General features: G+C 36.9%; 1 long non-coding RNA gene across 2 annotated transcripts in view; it reads right to left on the bottom strand.

The window, feature by feature from the left end:
* The window catches only part of LOC122796025, a 10,651-nt gene extending 5,270 nt beyond the window's left edge, over nt 1-5,381 (bottom strand). The window contains exons 1-5 of one of the 2 annotated variants that reach the window (XR_006363893.1): nt 5,335-5,381; nt 4,163-4,264; nt 2,997-3,098; nt 1,819-1,920; nt 727-751 (exon numbers count right to left, since the gene is read on the bottom strand). This is a non-coding gene — a long non-coding RNA (uncharacterized LOC122796025). Of the gene's footprint in view, nt 1-726; nt 752-1,818; nt 1,921-2,996; nt 3,099-4,162; nt 4,265-5,334 lie in introns of those variants that run through there. The other variant, XR_006363892.1, reaches the window with a different exon arrangement.
* Nucleotides 5,382-23,607: the final 18,226 nt, after the last annotated feature.

Below are 23,607 nucleotides of genomic sequence, written 5' to 3'. Positions count from 1 at the left end.
ACTCTCTAGAAGTCAGCTAAGCTAGTCTAGCTTACGCTGATTACAAACTTTACAGAGTAACAGTCTTCAGTGCGGTACCGTAATTTTACCCAGAAAGTAACAGTAAACAACTTGTTTATCGCAGCGATATATGGTAGCACAACAAATCAAGGGATAAAATGTTTTGTTTAACACAAGGATATACAAGTAAGCAATAATAAACAGTGATAAATTCTATTATAACATAGTTACGACTTACCAAATTAGGTGGGGATGTTACCTATAGGATCCAGGTATACCTCAGTTTTAAAAATTGGCGGGTTCCTGCAGGTTTTAAAACCTCGCTAGAGGGGGAGGAGTAAATATATTAAGCAATCTTTCCCGGGCTAGGCACTACTATAACCCAGGAAGTAAAGTTCAGCTGGGTATATAGCCTAATTGTAAAGGTTTCTTGTTTTTTCCTTATCTTTTTTATTTTAATCCAATTTTTTAGGAAATTATCCAAATGTTTGAGTGTAATTCTAAGTTTTTAGGAGCAGGACACTGAAAATTCAGTATTTCTTGGGGAAGTAATATTGGGTAAAATCCAGGTGGATTACCTGAAACTAAGGTAGCCGAGGATCCTACACGGCAACTTCCAGCCTAAGGTAATAAGTACTACTTTAACCACCTTGTTTTATACTTTAGAGGGCAGCGACTTCCAGTAGTTTCAGCAGGGAGGTTTGTCCCTTTCAATACAAAGTATTATGGGGCTTGTTCACGAAGGAGTCACCTAGGTAAAAAGGAGGGAGGCCAGAAGGAGAATTAGAAAACAAAGATATAATAGAGTGTCCTATGATGTCCCCATGGCATGGGGGCAGGTATATAATTACTGAGAAATTAGACACTGTTATTTACCAGGAACCAGCACAAAAGGAAACTTCTGAGGCTGCTTCCAGCTCAGAAATGCAGTCGCTAATACTTAAAGGTTAACAAATATCTTTAGCAACCACACTAAACATGTAGATATACTCTCTGACTTTAAATACACAACATATGCATAGGGTCATCTTACTTTGCTTTAAATCCGCTCTAAACACATCGCTAGTTATAGAATATCCTTATAGTTACACTAGCGACCAAAGTTTGTGCCTGAGTTATAAAAACCTACATTTAAAGCACTTAGAGCAAGGCAACTACTAGACATTAGTTCAGTGCTAGTCTAGCTTTACGCTGATTACAAACTTTACAGAGTAACAGTCTTTGGGCGGTACCATAATTTAGCCCAGAAAGTAACAGTAAACAACTTGTTTATCGCTGGCGAAATATGGTAGCACAACAAATCATAGGATAAAATGCTTTGTTTAACACAAGGATATACAAGTAAGCAATAACAAACAGTGATTAATCCTGTTATAACATAGTTACGACTTACCAAATTAGGTAGGGATGTTACCTATAGGATCAGGTATACCTCAGTTTTTAAAAAGTGGCGGGTTCCTGCAGGTTTTTAAAACCTCGCTAGAGGGGAGGAGTAAATATATTAAGCAATCTTTCCCGGGCTAGGGCTAAAACAGTCCTCTACTATACCCAAGGAAGTAATTCTCAGCTGGGTATATAGCCTAATTGTATTAATGTTTTTATAATTTCTTTGATCTTTTTTTTTTTTAATCCAATTTATTAGGAAATTATCCAATTATTTGGTGTAATTCAGTGTTTTTAGGAGCTGAGACACTGACAGATTAGTACTTCTTGGAAAAGTAATATTAGGTAAAATCCAGGTGAATTTCCTGAAACTAAGGTAGCCGAGGATCCTACACAGCAACTTCCAGCCTAAGGTAATAAGTACTATTTAACCACCTTTTCATAAACTTTAAAGGGCAGCGTCTTCCACTAGTTTCAGCAGGGAGGTTTGTCCCTTTCTATACAATGTACTATGGGGCTTGTTCACGAAGGAGTCACCTAGGTAAAAAGGAGGGAGGCCAGAAGGTGAATTAGAAAACAGAGAAAAATAAAAGTCCTTTGATGTCACCATGACATGGGGCAGGTATATAATTACAGAGAATTTAGACACTGTTAACGACCAAGGAACCAAAGGGCATAAATGAAACTTTAGAGGCTGCTTCTTGCACAGAAATGCAGTCGCTAGTATTTAAATGCTAGCAAAAACTATAGCGACCACACTAAACATTTAGATATATTCTCTGATTTTAAATGCACAAAATAGAAATAGATTCTTCTTACTTTGCTTTAAATCCACTCTAAACGTATCGCTAGTTATAAAATATACTTATAGTTACAATAGCAACCAAATTTGTACATGAATTATAAAAACCTACATTTAAAGTGCTTAGAGCGAGGCAACTCTCTAGAAATCAGCTCAGCGCTAGTCTAGCTTTACGCTGTTACAAATATTGCAGAGTGAACAGTCTTTGGTGCGGTACCATAATCTAGCCCAGAAAGCAACAGTTAACAACTTGTTTATCGTACAGCGAAATATGGTAGCACAAACAAATCATAGGATATAATGCTTTGTTTAACACAAGAATATACAAGTAAGCAATAACAAACAGTGATTAATCCTGTAATAACATAGTTAGGACATACCAAATTAGGTAGGGATGTTACCTATAGGATCCAGGTATACCTCAGTTTTTAAAAGTGGCGGGTTCCTGCAGGTTTTTAAAACCTCGCTAGAGGGGAGGAGTAAATATATTAAGCACTCTTTCCGGGCTAGGCGTGGCGGGGCTAAAACAGTCCTCTACTATACCCAGGAAGTAATTCTCAGCTGGGTAGATAGCCTAATTGTAAAGTTAATGTTTTTATAATTTCTTTGAATTTTTTTTTTAATCCAATTTATTAGGAAATTATCCAATTATTTGGTGTAATTCAGTGTTTTTAGGAGCTGAGACACTGACAGATTAGTACTTCTTGGAAAAGTAATATTAGGTAAATCCAGGTGGATTTCCTGAAACTAAGGTAGCCGAGGATCCTACACAGCAACTTCCAGCCTAAGGTAATAAGTACTATTTAACCACCTTTTCATAAACTTTAAAGGGCAGCGTCTTCCACTAGTTTCAGCAGGGAGGTTTGTCCCTTTCTATACAATGTACTATGGGGCTTGTTCACGAAGGAGTCACCTAGGTAAAAAGGAGGGAGGCCAGAAGGTGAATTAGAAAACAGAGAAAAATAAAAAGTCCTTTGATGTCACCATGACATGGGGCGGGTATATTTTACAGAGAATTTAGACACTGTTAACTACCAAGGAACCAAAGCATAAATGAAACTTTAGAGGCTGCTTCTTGCTCAGAAATGCAGTCGCTAGTATTTAAAGGTTAACAAAAACTATAGACCACACTAAACATTTAGATATATTCTCTGATTTTAAATGCACAAAATAGAAATAGATTCTTCTTACTTTGCTTTAAATCCACTCTAAACGTAATCGCTAGTTATAAAGTATACTTATAGTTACAATAGCGACCAAATTTGTACATGAATTATAAAAACCTACATTTAAAGCACTTAGAGCAAGGCAACACTCTAGAAGTCAGCTCAGCGCTAGTCTAGCTCTACACTGTTACAAATATTGCAGAGAAAACAGTCTTTGGAGCGGTACCATAATCTAGCCCAGAAAGCAACAGTTAACAGCTTGTTTATCGCTTTGCGAAATATGGTTAGCACAAACAAATCATAGGATATAATGCTTTGTTTAACACAAGAATATACAAGTAAGCAATAACAAACAGTGATTAATCCTGTAATAACATAGTTACAACATACCAAATCAGGTAGGGATGTTACCTATAGGATCCAGGTATACCTCAGTTTTTAAAAAGTGGCGGGTTCCTGCAGGTTTTTAAAACCTCGCTAGAGGGAGGAGTAAATATATTAAGCACTCTTTCCGGGCTAGGGGCTAAAACAGTCCTCTACTATACCCAGGAAGTAATTCTCAGCTGGGTAGATAGCCTAATTGTATTAATGTTTTTATAATTTCTTTGAAATTTTTTTTTTAATCCAATTTATTAGGAAATTATCCAATTATTTGGTGTAATTCAGTGTTTTTAGGAGCTGAGACACTGACAGATTAGTACTTCTTGGAAAAGTAATATTAGGTAAATCCAGGTGGATTTCCTGAAACTAAGGTAGCCGAGGATCCTACACAGCAACTTCCAGCCTAAGGTAATAAGTACTATTTAACCACCTTTTCATAAACTTTAAAGGGCAGCGTCTTCCACTAGTTTCAGCAGGGAGGTTTGTCCCTTTCTATACAATGTACTATGGGGCTTGTTCACGAAGGAGTCACCTAGGTAAGAAGGAGGGAGGCCAGAAGGTGAATTAGAAAACAGAGAAAAATAAAAAGTCCTTTGATGTCACCATGACATGGGAGCAGGTATATTTTTACAGAGAATTTAGATACTGTTAACTACCAAGGAACCAAAACGCATAAATGAAACTTTAGGGCCTGCTTCTTGCTCAGAAATGCAGTCGCTGGTATTTAAAGGTTAGCAAAAACTATAGCGACCACACTAAACATTTAGATATATTCTCTGATTTTAAATGCACAAAATAGAAATAGATTCTTCTTACTTTGCTTTAAATCCACTCTAAACGTAATCGCTAGTTATAAAGTATACTTATAGTTACAATAGCGACCAAATTTGTACATGAATTATAAAAACCTACATTTAAAGCACTTAGAGCAAGGCAACTCTCTAGAAGTCAGCTCAGCGCTAGTCTAGCTCTACGCTGATTACAAATATTGCAGAGAAAACAGTCTTTGGGCGGTACCATAATCTAGCCCAGAAAGCATCAGTTAACAACTTGTTTATCGCACAGCGAAATATGGTAGCACAAACAAATCATAGGATATAATGCTTTGTTTAACACAAGAATATACAAGTAAGCAATAACAAACAGTGATTAATCCTGTAATAACATAGTTACGACATACCAAATTAGGTAGGGATGTTACCTATAGGATCCAGGTATACCTCAGTTTTAAAAAGTGGCGGGTTCCTGCAGGTTTTTAAAACCTCGCTAGAGGGGAGGAGTAAATATATTAAGCACTCTTTCCCGGGCTAGGGCTAAAACAGTCCTCTACTATACCCAAGGAAGTAATTCTCAGCTGGGTATATAGCCTAATTGTATTAATGTTTTTATAATTTCTTTGAAATTTTTTTTTAATCCAATTTATTAGGAAATTATCCAATTATTTGGTGTAATTCAGTGTTTTTAGGAGCTGAGACACTGACAGATTAGTACTTCTTGGAAAAGTAATATAAGGTAAAATCCAGGTGGATTTCCTGAAACTAAGGTAGCCGAGGATCCTACACAGCAACTTCCAGCCTAAGGTAATAAGTACTATTTAACCACCTTTTCATAAACTTTAAAGGGCAGCGTCTTCCACTAGTTTCAGCAGGAGGTTTGTCCCTTTCTATACAATGTACTATGGGGCTAGTTCACGAAGGAGTCACCTAGGTAAAAGGAGGGAGGCCAGAAGGTGAATTAGAAAACAGAGAAAAATAAAAAGTCCTTTGATGTCACCATGACATGGGAGGCAGGTATATTTTACAGAGAATTTAGACACTGTTAACTACCAAGGAACCAAAGCATAAATGAAACTTTAGAGGCTGCTTCTTGCTCAGAAATGCAGTCGCTAGTATTTAAATGCTAGCAAAAACTATGGCGACCACACTAAACATTTAGATATATTCTCTGATTTTAAATACACAAAATAGAAATAGATTCTTCTTACTTTGCTTTAAATCCACTCTAAACGTAATCGCTAGTTATAAAGTATACTTATAGTTACAATAGCGACCAAATTTGTACATGAATTATAAAAACCTACATTTAAAGCACTTAGAGCAAGGCAACTCTCTAGAAGTCAGCTCAGCGCTAGTCTAGCTCTACGCTGATTACAAATATTGCAGAGAAAACAGTCTTTGGGCGGTACCATAATCTAGCCCAGAAAGCAACAGTTAACAACTTGTTTATCGCTGCGAAATATGGTTAGCACAAACAAATCATAGGATATAATGCTTTGTTTAACACAAGAATATACAAGTAAGCAATAACAAACAGTGATTAATCCTGTAATAACATAGTTACGACATACCAAATTAGGTAGGGATGTTACCTATAGGATCAGGTATACCTCAGTTTTTAAAAGTGGCGGGTTCCTGCAGGTTTTTAAAACCTCGCTAGAGGGGAGGAGTAAATATATTAAGCACTCTTTCCGGGCTAGGCAGCTAAAACAGTCCTCTACTATACCCAGGAAGTAATTCTCAGCTGGGTAGATAGCCTAATTGTATTAATGTTTTTATAATTTCTTTGAAATTTTTTTTTTAATCCAATTTATTAGGAAATTATCCAATTATTTGGTGTAATTCAGTGTTTTTAGGAGCTGAGACACTGACAGATTAGTACTTCTTGGAAAAGTAATATTAGGTAAATCCAGGTGGATTTCCTGAAACTAAGGTAGCCGAGGATCCTACACAGCAACTTCCAGCCTAAGGTAATAAGTACTATTTAACCACCTTTTCATAAACTTTAAAGGGCAGCGTCTTCCACTAGTTTCAGCAGGGAGGTTTGTCCCTTTCTATACAATGTACTATGGGGCTTGTTCACGAAGGAGTCACCTAGGTAAAAAGGAGGGAGGCCAGAAGGTGAATTAGAAAACAGAGAAAAATAAAAGTCCTTTGATGTCACCATGACATGGGGGCAGGTATATTTTACAGAGAATTTAGACACTGTTAACTACCAAGGAACCAAAGCATAAATGAAACTTTAGAGGCTGCTTCTTGCTCAGAAATGCAGTCGCTAATATTTAAAGGTTAACAAATAACTATAGCGACCACACTAAACATTTAGATATATTCTCTGATTTTAAATGCACAAAATAGAAATAGATTCTTCTTACTTTGCTTTAAATCCACTCTAAACAATCGCTAGTTATAAAGTATACTTATAGTTACAATAGCGACCAAATTTGTGCATGAATTATAAAAACCTACATTTAAAGCACTTAGAGCAAGGCAACTCTCTAGAAGTCAGCTCAGCTAGTCTAGCTCTACGCTGATTACAAATATTGCAGAGAAAACAGTCTTTGGGCGGTACCATAATCTAGCCCAGAAAGCAACAGTTAACAACTTGTTTATCGCTGTGAAATATGGTAGCACAAACAAATCATAGGATATAATGCTTTGTTTAACACAAGAATATACAAGTAAGCAATAACAAACAGTGATTAATCCTGTTATAACATAGTTACGACATACCAAATTAGGTAGGGATGTTACCTATAGGATCAGGTATACCTCAGTTTTTAAAAAGTGGCGGGTTCCTGCAGGTTTTTAAAACCTCGCTAGAGGGGAGGAGTAAATATATTAAGCACTCTTTCCGGGCTAGGCCTAAAACAGTCCTCTACTATACCCAGGAAGTAATTCTCAGCTGGGTAGATAGCCTAATTGTAAAGGTTAATGTTTTTATAATTTCTTTGAAATTTTTTTTTAATCCAATTTATTAGGAAATTATCCAATTATTTGGTGTAATTCAGTGTTTTTAGGAGCAGAGACACTGACAGATTACTACTCCTTGGAGAAGTAATATGAAGTAAAGCCAGGTGGTTTACCTGAAACTAAGGTAGCCGAGGATCCTACACAGCAACTTCCAGCCTAAGGTAATAAGTACTACTTTAACCACCTTTTCATAAACTTTAGAGGGCAGCGTCTTCCACTAGCTTCAGCAGGGAGGTTTGTCCCTTTCTATACAATGTATTATGGGGCTTGTTCACGAAGGAGTCACCTAGGTAAAAGGAGGGAGGCCAGAAGGTGAATTAGAAAACAGAGATAAAATAGAAAGTCCTTTGATGTCACCATGACATGGGGCAGGTATATAATTACAGAGAAATTAGACACTGTTAACTACCAAGGAACCAGCATAAATGAAACTTTAGAGGCTGCTTCTTGCTCAGAAATGCAGTCGCTAATATTTAAAGGTTAACAAAAACTATAGCAACCACACTAAACATGTAGATATATTCTCTGACTTTAAATACACAAAATAGAAATAGATTCATCTTACTTTGCTTTAAATCCACTCTAAACAATCGCTAGTTATAAAATATACTTATAGTTACAATAGCGACCAAATTTGTGCCTGAGTTATAAAAACCTACATTTAAAGCACTTAGAGCAAGGCAACTCTCTAGACATTAGTTCAGCGCTAGTCTAGCTCTACGCTGATTACAAATATTACAGAGAAAACAGTCTTTGGGCGGTACCATAATCTAGCCCAGAAAGCAACAGTTAACAACTTGTTTATCGCTGGCGAAATATGGTAGCACAAACAAATCATAGGATAAAATGTTTGGTTTAACACAAGGTTATACAAATAAGCAATAATAAACAGTGATTAATTCTGTTATAACATAGTTATGACATACCAAATTAGGTAGGGATGTTACCTATAGGATCCAGGTATACCTCAGTTTTTAAAAGTGGCGGGTTCCTGCAGGTTTTTAAAACCTCGCTAGAGGGGAGGAGTAAATATATTAAGCAATCTTTCCGGGCTAGGTAAAACAGTCCTCTACTATACCCAGGAAGTAATTCTCAGCTGGGTATATAGCCTAATTGTATTAATGTTTTTATAATTTCTTTGAAATTTTTTTTTAATCCAATTTATTAGGAAATTATCCAATTATTTGGTGTAATTCAGTGTTTTTAGGAGCAGGACACTGACAGATTAGTACTTCTTGGAAAAGTAATATTAGGTAAAATCCAGGTGGATTACCTGAAACTAAGGTAGCCGAGGATCCTGCACGGCAACTTCCAGCCTAAGGTAATAAGTACTATTTAACCACCTTTTCATAAACTTTAGAGGGCAGTGTCTTCCACTAGTTTCAGCAAGGAGGTTTGTCCCTTTCTATACAAAGTATTATGGGGCTTGTTCACGAAGGAGTCACCTAGGTAAAAGGAGGGAGGCCAGAAGGTGAATTAGAAAACAGAGATATAATAAAAGTCCTATGATGTCACCATGGCATGGGGCAGGTATATAATTACTGAGAATTTAGACACTGTTATTTACCAAGGAACCAGCATAAATGAAACTTCTGAGGCTGCTTCTAGCTCAGAAATGCAGTCGCTAATATTTAGAGGTTAACAAACATCTTTAGCAGCCACACTAAGCATTTAGATATACTCTCAGACTTTAAATGCACAACATAGACGTAGAGTCTTCTTACTATGCTTTAAATCCTCTCTAAACACATCGCTAGTTATAAAATGTACTTATTGTTACAATAGCGACCAAGTTTGTGCCTGAGTTATAAACTCCTACATTTAAAGCACTTAGAGCAAGGCAACTACTAGACATCAGTTCAGCGCTAGTCTAGCTTTACGCTGATTACAAACATTACGGAGTAAACAGTCTTTAGTGCAGTACCGTAATCTAGCCCAGAAAGTAGCAGTTAACAACTTGTTTATCATACAGCGATATATGGTAGCACAACCATTCAAAGGATAAAATGTTTGGTTTAACACAAGGTTATACAAATAAGCAATAATAAACAGTGATTAATTCTGTTATAACATAGTTATGACATACCAAGTTAGGTGGGGATGTTACCTATAGGATCCAGGTATACCTCAGTTTTAAAATTTGGCGGGTTCCTGCAGGTTTTTTAAAACCTCGCTAGAGGGGGAGGAGTACATATATTGAGCAATCTTTCCCGGGCTAGGAACAGTCCTCTACTATACCCAGGAAGTAATTCTCAGCTGGGTATATAGCCTAATTGTATTAATGTTTTTATAATTTCTTTGAAATTTTTTTTTTAATCCAATTTATTAGGAAATTATCCAATTATTTGGTGTAATTCAGTGTTTTTAGGAGCAGGACACTGAAAGTTCAGTATTTCTTGGAAAAGTAATATTAGGTAAAATCCAGGTGGATTACCTGAAACTAAGGTAGCCGAGGATCCTACACAGCAACTTCCAGCCTAAGGTAATAAGTACTACTTTAACCACCTTTTCATAAACTTTAGAGGGCAGTGACTTCCAGTAGTTTCAGCAGGGAGGTTTGTCCCTTTCAATACAAAGTATTATGGGCCTTGTTCACGAAGCAGTCACCTAGGTAAAAGGAGGGAGGCCAGAAGGAGAATTAGAAAACAAAGATATAATAGAGTGTCCTATGATGTCCCCATGGCATGGGGGCAGGTATATAATTACTGAGAAATTAGACACTGTTATTTACCAGGAACCAAAGCATAAATGAAACTTTAGAGGCTGCTTCTTGCTCAGAAATGCAGTCGCTAATACTTAAAGGTTAACAAATATCTTTAGCAACCACACTAAACATGTAGATATATTCTCTGACTTTAAATACACAACATATGCATAGGGTCATCTTACTTTGCTTTAAATCCACTCTAAACAATCGCTAGTTATAGAATATCCTTATAGTTACAATAGCGACCAAGTTTGTGCCTGAGTTATAAAAACCTACATTTAAAGCACTTAGAGCAAGGCAACTACTAGACATTAGTTCAGCTAGTCTAGCTCTACGCTGATTACAAACTTTACAGAGTAACAGTCTTTGTGCGGTACCGTAATTTTACCCAGAAAGTAACAGTAAACAACTTGTTTATCGCTGGCGATATATGGTAGCACAACAAATCAAGGGATAAAATGTTTTGTTTAACACAAGGATATACAAGTAAGCAATAATAAACAGTGATAAATTCTATTATAACATAGTTACGACTTACCAAATTAGGTGGGGATGTTACCTATAGGATCCAGGTATACCTCAGTTTTTAAAAATTGGCGGGTTCCTGCAGGTTTTTAAAACCTCGCTAGAGGGGAGGAGTAAATATATTAAGCAATCTTTCCCGGGCTAGGAGTCCTCTACTATACCCCAGGAAGTAAAGTTCAGCTGGGTATATAGCCTAATTGTAAAGGTTTTTGTTTTTTATAATTTCTTTGATCTTTTTTTTTTAATCCAATTTTTAGGAAATTATCCAAATGTTTGGTGTAATTCAGTGTTTTTAGGAGCAGGACACTGAAAGTTCAGTATTTCTTGGGAAGTAATATTGGGTAAATCCAGGTGGATTACCTGAAACTAAGGTAGCCGAGGATCCTACACGGCAACTTCCAGCCTAAGGTAATAAGTACTACTTTAACCACCTTGTTTTATACTTTAGAGGGCAGCGACTTCCAGTAGTTTCAGCAGGGAGGTTTGTCCCTTTCTATACAAAGTATTATGGGGCTTGTTCACGAAGGAGTCACCTAGGTAAAAGGAGGGAGGCCAGAAGGAGAATTAGAAAACAAAGATATAATAGAGTGTCCTATGATGTCCCCATGGCATGGGGGCAGGTATATAATTACTGAGAAATTAGACACTGTTATTTACCAGGAACCAGCATAAATGAAACTTCTGAGGCTGCTTCCAGCTCAGAAATGCAGTCGCTAATACTTAAAGGTTAACAAATATCTTTAGCAACCACACTAAACATGTAGATATACTCTCTGACTTTAAATACACAACATATGCATAGGGTCATCTTACTTTGCTTTAAATCCACTCTAAACACATCGCTAGTTATAGAATATCCTTATAGTTACACTAGCGACCAAGTTTGTGCCTGAGTTATAAACACCTACAAATAAAGTACATAGAGCAAGGCAACTACTAGACAATAGTTGAGCGCTAGAGAAGCTTTACGCTGATTACAAACTTAACAGAGTAACAGTCTTTGTGCGGTACCGTAATTTTACCCAGAAAGTAACAGTAAACAACTTGTTTATCGCTCAGCGATATATCGTAGCCGAACAAATCAAGGGATAAAATGTTTTGTTTAACACAAGGATATACAAGTAAGCAATAATAAACAGTGATAAATTCTATTATAACATAGTTACGACTTACCAAATTAGTTGGGGATGTTACCTATAGGATCCAGGTATACCTCAGTTTTAAAAATTGGCGGGTTCCTGCAGGTTTTAAAACCTCGCTAGAGGGAGGAGTAAATATATTAAGCAATCTTTCCGGGCTAGGCACTACTATAACCCAGGAAGTAAAGTTCAGCTGGGTATATAGCCTAATTGTAAAGGTTTTTTGTTTTTTTTTTCCTTATCTTTTTTTTTTATTTTTAATCCAATTTTTTAGGAAATTATCCAAATGTTGAGTGTAATTCTAAGTTTTTAGGAGCAGGACACTGAAAGTTCAGTATTTCTTGGGGAAGTAATATTGGGTAAAATCCAGGTGGATTACCTGAAACTAAGGTAGCCGAGGATCCTACACGGCAACTTCCAGCCTAAGGTAATAAGTACTACTTTAACCACCTTGTTTTATACTTTAGAGGGCAGCGACTTCCAGTAGTTTCAGCAGGGAGGTTTGTCCCTTTCTATACAAAGTATTATGGGGCTTGTTCACGAAGGAGTCACCTAGGTAAAAAGGAGGGAGGCCAGAAGGAGAATTAGAAAACAAAGATATAATAGAGTGTCCTATGATGTCCCCATGGCATGGGGGCAGGTATATAATTACTGAGAAATTAGACACTGTTATTTACCAGGAACCAGCAAAATGAAACTTCTGAGGCTGCTTCCAGCTCAGAAATGCAGTCGCTAATACTTAAAGGTTAACAAATATCTTTAGCAACCACACTAAACATGTAGATATACTCTCTGACTTTAAATACACAACATATGCATAGGGTCATCTTACTTTGCTTTAAATCCACTCTAAACACATCGCTAGTTATAGAATATCCTTATAGTTACACTAGCGACCAAGCGACAGTTTGTGCCTGAGTTATAAACTTCTACATTTAAAGCACTTAGAGCAAGGCAACTACTAGACATTAGTTCAGCGCTAGTCTAGCTTTACGCTGATTACAAACTTTACAGAGTAACAGTCTTCAGTGCGGTACCGTAATTTTACCCAGAAAGTAACAGTAAACAACTTGTTTATCGTACAGCGATATATGGTAGCACAACAAATCAAGGGATAAAATGTTTTGTTTAACACAAGGATATACAAGTAAGCAATAATAAACAGTGATAAATTCTATTATAACATAGTTACGACTTACCAAATTAGGTGGGGATGTTACCTATAGGATCCAGGTATACCTCAGTTTTAAAAATTGGCGGGTTCCTGCAGGTTTTTTAAAACCTCGCTAGAGGGGGAGGAGTAAATATATTAAGCAATCTTTCCCGGGCTAGGCACTACTATAACCCAGGAAGTAAAGTTCAGCTGGGTATATAGCCTAATTGTAAAGGTTTTTTGTTTTTTTTTTCCTTATCTTTTTGGTTTATTTTTAATCCAATTTTTTAGGAAATTATCCAAATGTTGAGTGTAATTCTAATTTTTAGGAGCAGGACACTGAAAGTTCAGTATTTCTTGGGGAAGTAATATTGGGTAAAATCCAGGTGGATTACCTGAAACTAAGGTAGCCGAGGATCCTACACGGCAACTTCCAGCCTAAGGTAATAAGTACTACTTTAACCACCTTGTTTTATACTTTAGAGGGCAGCGACTTCCAGTAGTTTCAGCAGGGAGGTTTGTCCCTTTCTATACAAAGTATTATGGGGCTTGTTCACGAAGGAGTCACCTAGGTAAAAAGGAGGGAGGCCAGAAGGAGAATTAGAAAACAAAGATATAATAGAGTGTCCTATGATGTCCCCATGGCATGAGGCAGGTATATAATTACTAAGAAATTAGACACTGTTATTTACCAGGAACCAGCAAAATGAAACTTCTGAGGCTGCTTCCAGCTCAGAAATGCAGTCGCTAATACTTAAAGGTTAACAAATATCTTTAGCAACCACACTAAACATGTAGATATACTCTCTGACTTTAAATACACAACATATGCATAGGGTCATCTTACTTTGCTTTAAATCCACTCTAAACACATCGCTAGTTATAGAATATCCTTATAGTTACACTAGCGACCAAGCGTAGTTTGTGCCTGAGTTATAAACTTCTACATTTAAAGCACTTAGAGCAAGGCAACTACTAGACATTAGTTCAGCGCTAGTCTAGCTTTACGCTGATTACAAACTTTACAGAGTAACAGTCTTCAGTGCGGTACCGTAATTTTACCCAGAAAGTAACAGTAAACAACTTGTTTATCGTACAGCGATATATGGTAGCACAACAAATCAAGGGATAAAATGTTTTGTTTAACACAAGGATATACAAGTAAGCAATAATAAACAGTGATAAATTCTATTATAACATAGTTACGACTTACCAAATTAGGTGGGGATGTTACCTATAGGATCCAGGTATACCTCAGTTTTAAAAATTGGCGGGTTCCTGCAGGTTTTTAAAACCTCGCTAGAGGGGGAGGAGTAAATATATTAAGCAATCTTTCCCGGGCTAGGCACTACTATAACCCAGGAAGTAAAGTTCAGCTGGGTATATAGCCTAATTGTAAAGGTTTTTTTTTTTTTTTTTCCTTATCTTTTTTATTTTAATCCAATTTTTAGGAAATTATCCAAATGTTGAGTGTAATTCTAAAAGTTTTTAGGAGCAGGACACTGAAAGTTCAGTATTTCTTGGGAAGTAATATTGGGTAAAATCCAGGTGGATTACCTGAAACTAAGGTAGCCGAGGATCCTACACGGCAACTTCCAGCCTAAGGTAATAAGTACTACTTTAACCACCTTGTTTTATACTTTAGAGGGCAGCGACTTCCAGTAGTTTCAGCAGGGAGGTTTGTCCCTTTCTATACAAAGTATTATGGGGCTTGTTCACGAAGGAGTCACCTAGGTAAAAAGGAGGGAGGCCAGAAGGAGAATTAGAAAACAAAGATATAATAGAGTGTCCTATGATGTCCCCATGGCATGAGGCAGGTATATAATTACTAAGAAATTAGACACTGTTATTTACCAGGAACCAGCAAAATGAAACTTCTGAGGCTGCTTCCAGCTCAGAAATGCAGTCGCTAATACTTAAAGGTTAACAAATATCTTTAGCAACCACACTAAACATGTAGATATACTCTCTGACTTTAAATACACAACATATGCATAGGGTCATCTTACTTTGCTTTAAATCCACTCTAAACACATCGCTAGTTATAGAATATCCTTATAGTTACACTAGCGACCAAGTTTGTGCCTGAGTTATAAACTTCTACATTTAAAGCACTTAGAGCAAGGCAACTACTAGACATTAGTTCAGCGCTAGTCTAGCTTTACGCTGATTACAAACTTTACAGAGTAACAGTCTTCAGTGCGGTACCGTAATTTTACCCAGAAAGTAACAGTAAACAACTTGTTTATCGTACAGCGATATATGGTAGCACAACAAATCAAGGGATAAAATGTTTTGTTTAACACAAGGATATACAAGTAAGCAATAATAAACAGTGATAAATTCTATTATAACATAGTTACGACTTACCAAATTAGGTGGGGATGTTACCTATAGGATCCAGGTATACCTCAGTTTTAAAAATTGGCGGGTTCCTGCAGGTTTTTAAAACCTCGCTAGAGGGGGAGGAGTAAATATATTAAGCAATCTTTCCCGGGCTAGGCACTACTATAACCCAGGAAGTAAAGTTCAGCTGGGTATATAGCCTAATTGTAAAGGTTTTTGTTTTCCTTATCTTTTGGTTATATTTTAATCCAATTTTTAGGAAATTATCCAAATGTTGAGTGTAATTCTAAGTTTTTAGGAGCAGGACACTGAAAGTTCAGTATTTCTTGGCAAGTAATATTGGGTAAAATCCAGGTGGATTACCTGAAACTAAGGTAGCCGAGGATCCTACACGGCAACTTCCAGCCTAAGGTAATAAGTACTACTTTAACCACCTTGTTTTATACTTTAGAGGGCAGCGACTTCCAGTAGTTTCAGCAGGGAGGTTTGTCCCTTTCTATACAAAGTATTATGGGGCTTGTTCACGAAGGAGTCACCTAGGTAAAAAGGAGGGAGGCCAGAAGGAGAATTAGAAAACAGATATAATAGAGTGTCCTATGATGTCCCCATGGCATGGGGGCAGGTATATAATTACTGAGAAATTAGACACTGTTATTTACCAGGAACCAGTACAAAATGAAACTTCTGAGGCTGCTTCCAGCTCAGAAATGCAGTCGCTAATACTTAAAGGTTAACAAATATCTTTAGCAACCACACTAAACATGTAGATATACTCTCTGACTTTAAATACACAACATATGCATAGGGTCATCTTACTTTGCTTTAAATCCACTCTAAACACATCGCTAGTTATAGAATATCCTTATAGTTACACTAGCGACCAAGTTTGTGCCTGAGTTATAAACTTCTACATTTAAAGCACTTAGAGCAAGGCAACTACTAGACATTAGTTCAGCGCTAGTCTAGCTTTACGCTGATTACAAACTTTACAGAGTAACAGTCTTCAGTGCGGTACCGTAATTTTACCCAGAAAGTAACAGTAAACAACTTGTTTATCGCCACAGCGATATATGGTAGCACAACAAATCAAGGGATAAAATGTTTTGTTTAACACAAGGATATACAAGTAAGCAATAATAAACAGTGATAAATTCTATTATAACATAGTTACGACTTACCAAATTAGGTGGGGATGTTACCTATAGGATCCAGGTATACCTCAGTTTTAAAAATTGGCGGGTTCCTGCAGGTTTTTAAAACCTCGCTAGAGGGGGAGGAGTAAATATATTAAGCAATCTTTCCCGGGCTAGGCACTACTATAACCCAGGAAGTAAAGTTCAGCTGGGTATATAGCCTAATTGTAAAGGTTTTTTGTTTTTTTTCCTTATCTTTGGTTTATTTTTAATCCAATTTTTAGGAAATTATCCAAATGTTGAGTGTAATTCTAGGTTTTTAGGAGCAGGACACTGAAAGTTCAGTATTTCTTGTGGAAGTAATATTGGGTAAAATCCAGGTGGATTACCTGAAACTAAGGTAGCCGAGGATCCTACACGGCAACTTCCAGCCTAAGGTAATAAGTACTACTTTAACCACCTTGTTTTATACTTTAGAGGGCAGCGACTTCCAGTAGTTTCAGCAGGGAGGTTTGTCCCTTTCTATACAAAGTATTATGGGGCTTGTTCACGAAGGAGTCACCTAGGTAAAAAGGAGGGAGGCCAGAAGGAGAATTAGAAAACAAAGATATAATAGAGTGTCCTATGATGTCCCCATGGCATGAGGCAGGTATATAATTACTAAGAAATTAGACACTGTTTTTTACCAGGAACCAGCAAAATGAAACTTCTGAGGCTGCTTCCAGCTCAGAAATGCAGTCGCTAATACTTAAAGGTTAACAAATATCTTTAGCAACCACACTAAACATGTAGATATACTCTCTGACTTTAAATACACAACATATGCATAGGGTCATCTTACTTTGCTTTAAATCCACTCTAAACACATCGCTAGTTATAGAATATCCTTATAGTTACACTAGCGACCAAGTTTGTGCCTGAGTTATAAACTTCTACATTTAAAGCACTTAGAGCAAGGCAACTACTAGACATTAGTTCAGCGCTAGTCTAGCTTTACGCTGATTACAAACTTTACAGAGTAACAGTCTTCAGTGCGGTACCGTAATTTTACCCAGAAAGTAACAGTAAACAACTTGTTTATCGTACAGCGATATATGGTAGCACAACAAATCAAGGGATAAAATGTTTTGTTTAACACAAGGATATACAAGTAAGCAATAATAAACAGTGATAAATTCTATTATAACATAGTTACGACTTACCAAATTAGGTGGGGATGTTACCTATAGGATCCAGGTATACCTCAGTTTTAAAAATTGGCGGGTTCCTGCAGGTATGCTAAAACCTCGCTAGAGGGGGAGGAGTAAATATATTAAGCAATCTTTCCCGGGCTAGGCACTACTATAACCCAGGAAGTAAAGTTCAGCTGGGTATATAGCCTAATTGTAAAGGTTTTTTGTTTTTTTTCCTTATCTTTTTGGTTTATTTTTAATCCAATTTTTTAGGAAATTATCCAAATGTTGAGTGTAATTCTAAGTTTTTAGGAGCAGGACACTGAAAGTTCAGTATTTCTTGGGGAAGTAATATTGGGTAAAATCCAGGTGGATTACCTGAAACTAAGGTAGCCGAGGATCCTACACGGCAACTTCCAGCCTAAGGTAATAAGTACTACTTTAACCACCTTGTTTTATACTTTAGAGGGCAGCGACTTCCAGTAGTTTCAGCAGGGAGGTTTGTCCCTTTCTATACAAAGTATTATGGGGCTTGTTCACGAAGGAGTCACCTAGGTAAAAAGGAGGGAGGCCAGAAGGAGAATTAGAAAACAAAGATATAATAGAGTGTCCTATGATGTCCCCATGGCATGGGGGCAGGTATATAATTACTGAGAAATTAGACACTGTTATTTACCAGGAACCAGCGCAAAATGAAACTTCTGAGGCTGCTTCCAGCTCAGAAATGCAGTCGCTAATACTTAAAGGTTAACAAATATCTTTAGCAACCACACTAAACATGTAGATATACTCTCTGACTTTAAATACACAACATATGCATAGGGTCATCTTACTTTGCTTTAAATCCACTCTAAACACATCGCTAGTTATAGAATATCCTTATAGTTACACTAGCGACCAAGTTTGTGCCTGAGTTATAAACTTCTACATTTAAAGCACTTAGAGCAAGGCAACTACTAGACATTAGTTCAGCGCTAGTCTAGCTTTACGCTGATTACAAACTTTACAGAGTAACAGTCTTCAGTGCGGTACCGTAATTTTACCCAGAAAGTAACAGTAAACAACTTGTTTATCGTACAGCGATATATGGTAGCACAACAAATCAAGGGATAAAATGTTTTGTTTAACACAAGGATATACAAGTAAGCAATAATAAACAGTGATAAATTCTATTATAACATAGTTACGACTTACCAAATTAGGTGGGGATGTTACCTATAGGATCCAGGTATACCTCAGTTTTAAAAATTGGCGGGTTCCTGCAGGTTTTTAAAACCTCGCTAGAGGGGAGGAGTAAATATATTAAGCAATCTTTCCGGGCTAGGCACTACTATAACCCAGGAAGTAAAGTTCAGCTGGGTATATAGCCTAATTGTAAAGGTTTTTTGTTTTTTTTCCTTATCTTTTTTGGTTTATTTTTAATCCAATTTTTTAGGAAATTATCCAACTGTTGAGTGTAATTCTAAGTTTTTAGGAGCAGGACACTGAAAGTTCAGTATTTCTTGGGGAAGTAATATTGGGTAAAATCCAGGTGGATTACCTGAAACTAAGGTAGCCGAGGATCCTACACGGCAACTTCCAGCCTAAGGTAATAAGTACTACTTTAACCACCTTGTTTTATACTTTAGAGGGCAGCGACTTCCAGTAGTTTCAGCAGGGAGGTTTGTCCCTTTCTATACAAAGTATTATGGGGCTTGTTCACGAAGGAGTCACCTAGGTAAAAAGGAGGGAGGCCAGAAGGAGAATTAGAAAACAAAGATATAATAGAGTGTCCTATGATGTCCCCATGGCATGAGGCAGGTATATAATTACTAAGAAATTAGACACTGTTATTTACCAGGAACCAGCGCAAAATGAAACTTCTGAGGCTGCTTCCAGCTCAGAAATGCAGTCGCTAATACTTAAAGGTTAACAAATATCTTTAGCAACCACACTAAACATGTAGATATACTCTCTGACTTTAAATACACAACATATGCATAGGGTCATCTTACTTTGCTTTAAATCCACTCTAAACACATCGCTAGTTATAGAATATCCTTATAGTTACACTAGCGACCAAGTTTGTGCCTGAGTTATAAACTTCTACATTTAAAGCACTTAGAGCAAGGCAACTACTAGACATTAGTTCAGCGCTAGTCTAGCTTTACGCTGATTACAAACTTTACAGAGTAACAGTCTTCAGTGCGGTACCGTAATTTTACCCAGAAAGTAACAGTAAACAACTTGTTTATCGTACAGCGATATATGGTAGCACAACAAATCAAGGGATAAAATGTTTTGTTTAACACAAGGATATACAAGTAAGCAATAATAAACAGTGATAAATTCTATTATAACATAGTTACGACTTACCAAATTAGGTGGGGATGTTACCTATAGGATCCAGGTATACCTCAGTTTTAAAAATTGGCGGGTTCCTGCAGGTTTTTTAAAACCTCGCTAGAGGGGGAGGAGTAAATATATTAAGCAATCTTTCCCGGGCTAGGCACTACTATAACCCAGGAAGTAAAGTTCAGCTGGGTATATAGCCTAATTGTAAAGGTTTTTTTTTTTCCTTATCTTTTTGGTTTATTTTTAATCCAACTTTTTAGGAAATTATCCAAATGTTGAGTGTAATTCTAAGTCTTTAGGAGCAGGACACTGAAAGTTCAGTATTTCTTGGGGAAGTAATATTGGGTAAAATCCAGGTGGATTACCTGAAACTAAGGTAGCCGAGGATCCTACACGGCAACTTCCAGCCTAAGGTAATAAGTACTACTTTAACCACCTTGTTTTATACTTTAGAGGGCAGCGACTTCCAGTAGTTTCAGCAGGGAGGTTTGTCCCTTTCTATACAAAGTATTATGGGGCTTGTTCACGAAGGAGTCACCTAGGTAAAAAGGAGGGAGGCCAGAAGGAGAATTAGAAAACAAAGATATAATAGAGTGTCCTATGATGTCCCCATGGCATGGGGGCAGGTATATAATTACTGAGAAATTAGACACTGTTATTTACCAGGAACCAGCGTAAAATGAAACTTCTGAGGCTGCTTCCAGCTCAGAAATGCAGTCGCTAATACTTAAAGGTTAACAAATATCTTTAGCAACCACACTAAACATGTAGATATACTCTCTGACTTTAAATACACAACATATGCATAGGGTCATCTTACTTTGCTTTAAATCCACTCTAAACACATCGCTAGTTATAGAATATCCTTATAGTTACACTAGCGACCAAGTTTGTGCCTGAGTTATAAACTTCTACATTTAAAGCACTTAGAGCAAGGCAACTACTAGACATTAGTTCAGCGCTAGTCTAGCTTTACGCTGATTACAAACTTTACAGAGTAACAGTCTTCAGTGCGGTACCGTAATTTTACCCAGAAAGTAACAGTAAACAACTTGTTTATCGTACAGCGATATATGGTAGCACAACAAATCAAGGGATAAAATGTTTTGTTTAACACAAGGATATACAAGTAAGCAATAATAAACAGTGATAAATTCTATTATAACATAGTTACGACTTACCAAATTAGGTGGGGATGTTACCTATAGGATCCAGGTATACCTCAGTTTTAAAAATTGGCGGGTTCCTGCAGGTTTTTTAAAACCTCGCTAGAGGGGGAGGAGTAAATATATTAAGCAATCTATTCGGGGCTAGGCACTACTATAACCCAGGAAGTAAAGTTCAGCTGGGTATATAGCCTAATTGTAAAGGTTTTTTGTTTTTTTTTTCCTTATCTTTTTGGTTCATTTTTAATCCAATTTTTTAGGAAATTATCCAAATGTTGAGTGTAATTCTAAGTTTTTAGGAGCAGGACACTGAAAGTTCAGTATTTCTTGGGGAAGTAATATTGGGTAAAATCCAGGTGGATTACCTGAAACTAAGGTAGCCGAGGATCCTACACGGCAACTTCCAGCCTAAGGTAATAAGTACTACTTTAACCACCTTGTTTTATACTTTAGAGGGCAGCGACTTCCAGTAGTTTCAGCAGGGAGGTTTGTCCCTTTCTATACAAAGTATTATGGGGCTTGTTCACGAAGGAGTCACCTAGGTAAAAAGGAGGGAGGCCAGAAGGAGAATTAGAAAACAAAGATATAATAGAGTGTCCTATGATGTCCCCATGGCATGGGGGCAGGTATATAATTACTGAGAAATTAGACACTGTTATTTACCAGGAACCAGCGGAAAATGAAACTTCTGAGGCTGCTTCCAGCTCAGAAATGCAGTCGCTAATACTTAAAGGTTAACAAATATCTTTAGCAACCACACTAAACATGTAGATATACTCTCTGACTTTAAATACACAACATATGCATAGGGTCATCTTACTTTGCTTTAAATCCACTCTAAACACATCGCTAGTTATAGAATATCCTTATAGTTACACTAGCGACCAAGTTTGTGCCTGAGTTATAAACTTCTACATTTAAAGCACTTAGAGCAAGGCAACTACTAGACATTAGTTCAGCGCTAGTCTAGCTTTACGCTGATTACAAACTTTACAGAGTAACAGTCTTCAGTGCGGTACCGTAATTTTACCCAGAAAGTAACAGTAAACAACTTGTTTATCGTACAGCGATATATGGTAGCACAACAAATCAAGGGATAAAATGTTTTGTTTAACACAAGGATATACAAGTAAGCAATAATAAACAGTGATAAATTCTATTATAACATAGTTACGACTTACCAAATTAGGTGGGGATGTTACCTATAGGATCCAGGTATACCTCAGTTTTAAAAATTGGCGGGTTCCTGCAGGTTTTTTAAAACCTCGCTAGAGGGGGAGGAGTAAATATATTAAGCAATCTTTCCCGGGCTAGGCACTACTATAACCCAGGAAGTAAAGTTCAGCTGGGTATATAGCCTAATTGTAAAGGTTTTTTGTTTTTTTTCCTTATCTTTTTGGTTTATTTTTAATCCAATTTTTTTAGGAAATTATCCAAATGTTGAGTGTAATTCTAAGTTTTTAGGAGCAGGACACTGAAAGTTCAGTATTTCTTGGGGAAGTAATATTGGGTAAAATCCAGGTGGATTACCTGAAACTAAGGTAGCCGAGGATCCTACACGGCAACTTCCAGCCTAAGGTAATAAGTACTACTTTAACCACCTTGTTTTATACTTTAGAGGGCAGCGACTTCCAGTAGTTTCAGCAGGGAGGTTTGTCCCTTTCTATACAAAGTATTATGGGGCTTGTTCACGAAGGAGTCACCTAGGTAAAAAGGAGGGAGGCCAGAAGGAGAATTAGAAAACAAAGATATAATAGAGTGTCCTATGATGTCCCCATGGCATGGGGGCAGGTATATAATTACTGAGAAATTAGACACTGTTATTTACCAGGAACCAGCGCAAAATGAAACTTCTGAGGCTGCTTCCAGCTCAGAAATGCAGTCGCTAATACTTAAAGGTTAACAAATATCTTTAGCAACCACACTAAACATGTAGATATACTCTCTGACTTTAAATACACAACATATGCATAGGGTCATCTTACTTTGCTTTAAATCCACTCTAAACACATCGCTAGTTATAGAATATCCTTATAGTTACACTAGCGACCAAGTTTGTGCCTGAGTTATAAACTTCTACATTTAAAGCACTTAGAGCAAGGCAACTACTAGACATTAGTTCAGCGCTAGTCTAGCTTTACGCTGATTACAAACTTTACAGAGTAACAGTCTTCAGTGCGGTACCGTAATTTTACCCAGAAAGTAACAGTAAACAACTTGTTTATCGTACAGCGATATATGGTAGCACAACAAATCAAGGGATAAAATGTTTTGTTTAACACAAGGATATACAAGTAAGCAATAATAAACAGTGATAAATTCTATTATAACATAGTTACGACTTACCAAATTAGGTGGGGATGTTACCTATAGGATCCAGGTATACCTCAGTTTTAAAAATTGGCGGGTTCCTGCAGGTTTTTTAAAACCTCGCTAGAGGGGGAGGAGTAA

Source organism: Protopterus annectens, chromosome 2.part2, assembly GCF_019279795.1.
Source record: "Protopterus annectens isolate FY-2018-M chromosome 2.part2, PAN1.0, whole genome shotgun sequence".
Lineage (NCBI taxonomy): Eukaryota > Metazoa > Chordata > Ceratodontiformes > Protopteridae > Protopterus > Protopterus annectens.
The sequence above is the reverse complement of the archived record's forward strand: the minus strand, read 5'-3'. Positions and strand labels throughout refer to the sequence as shown.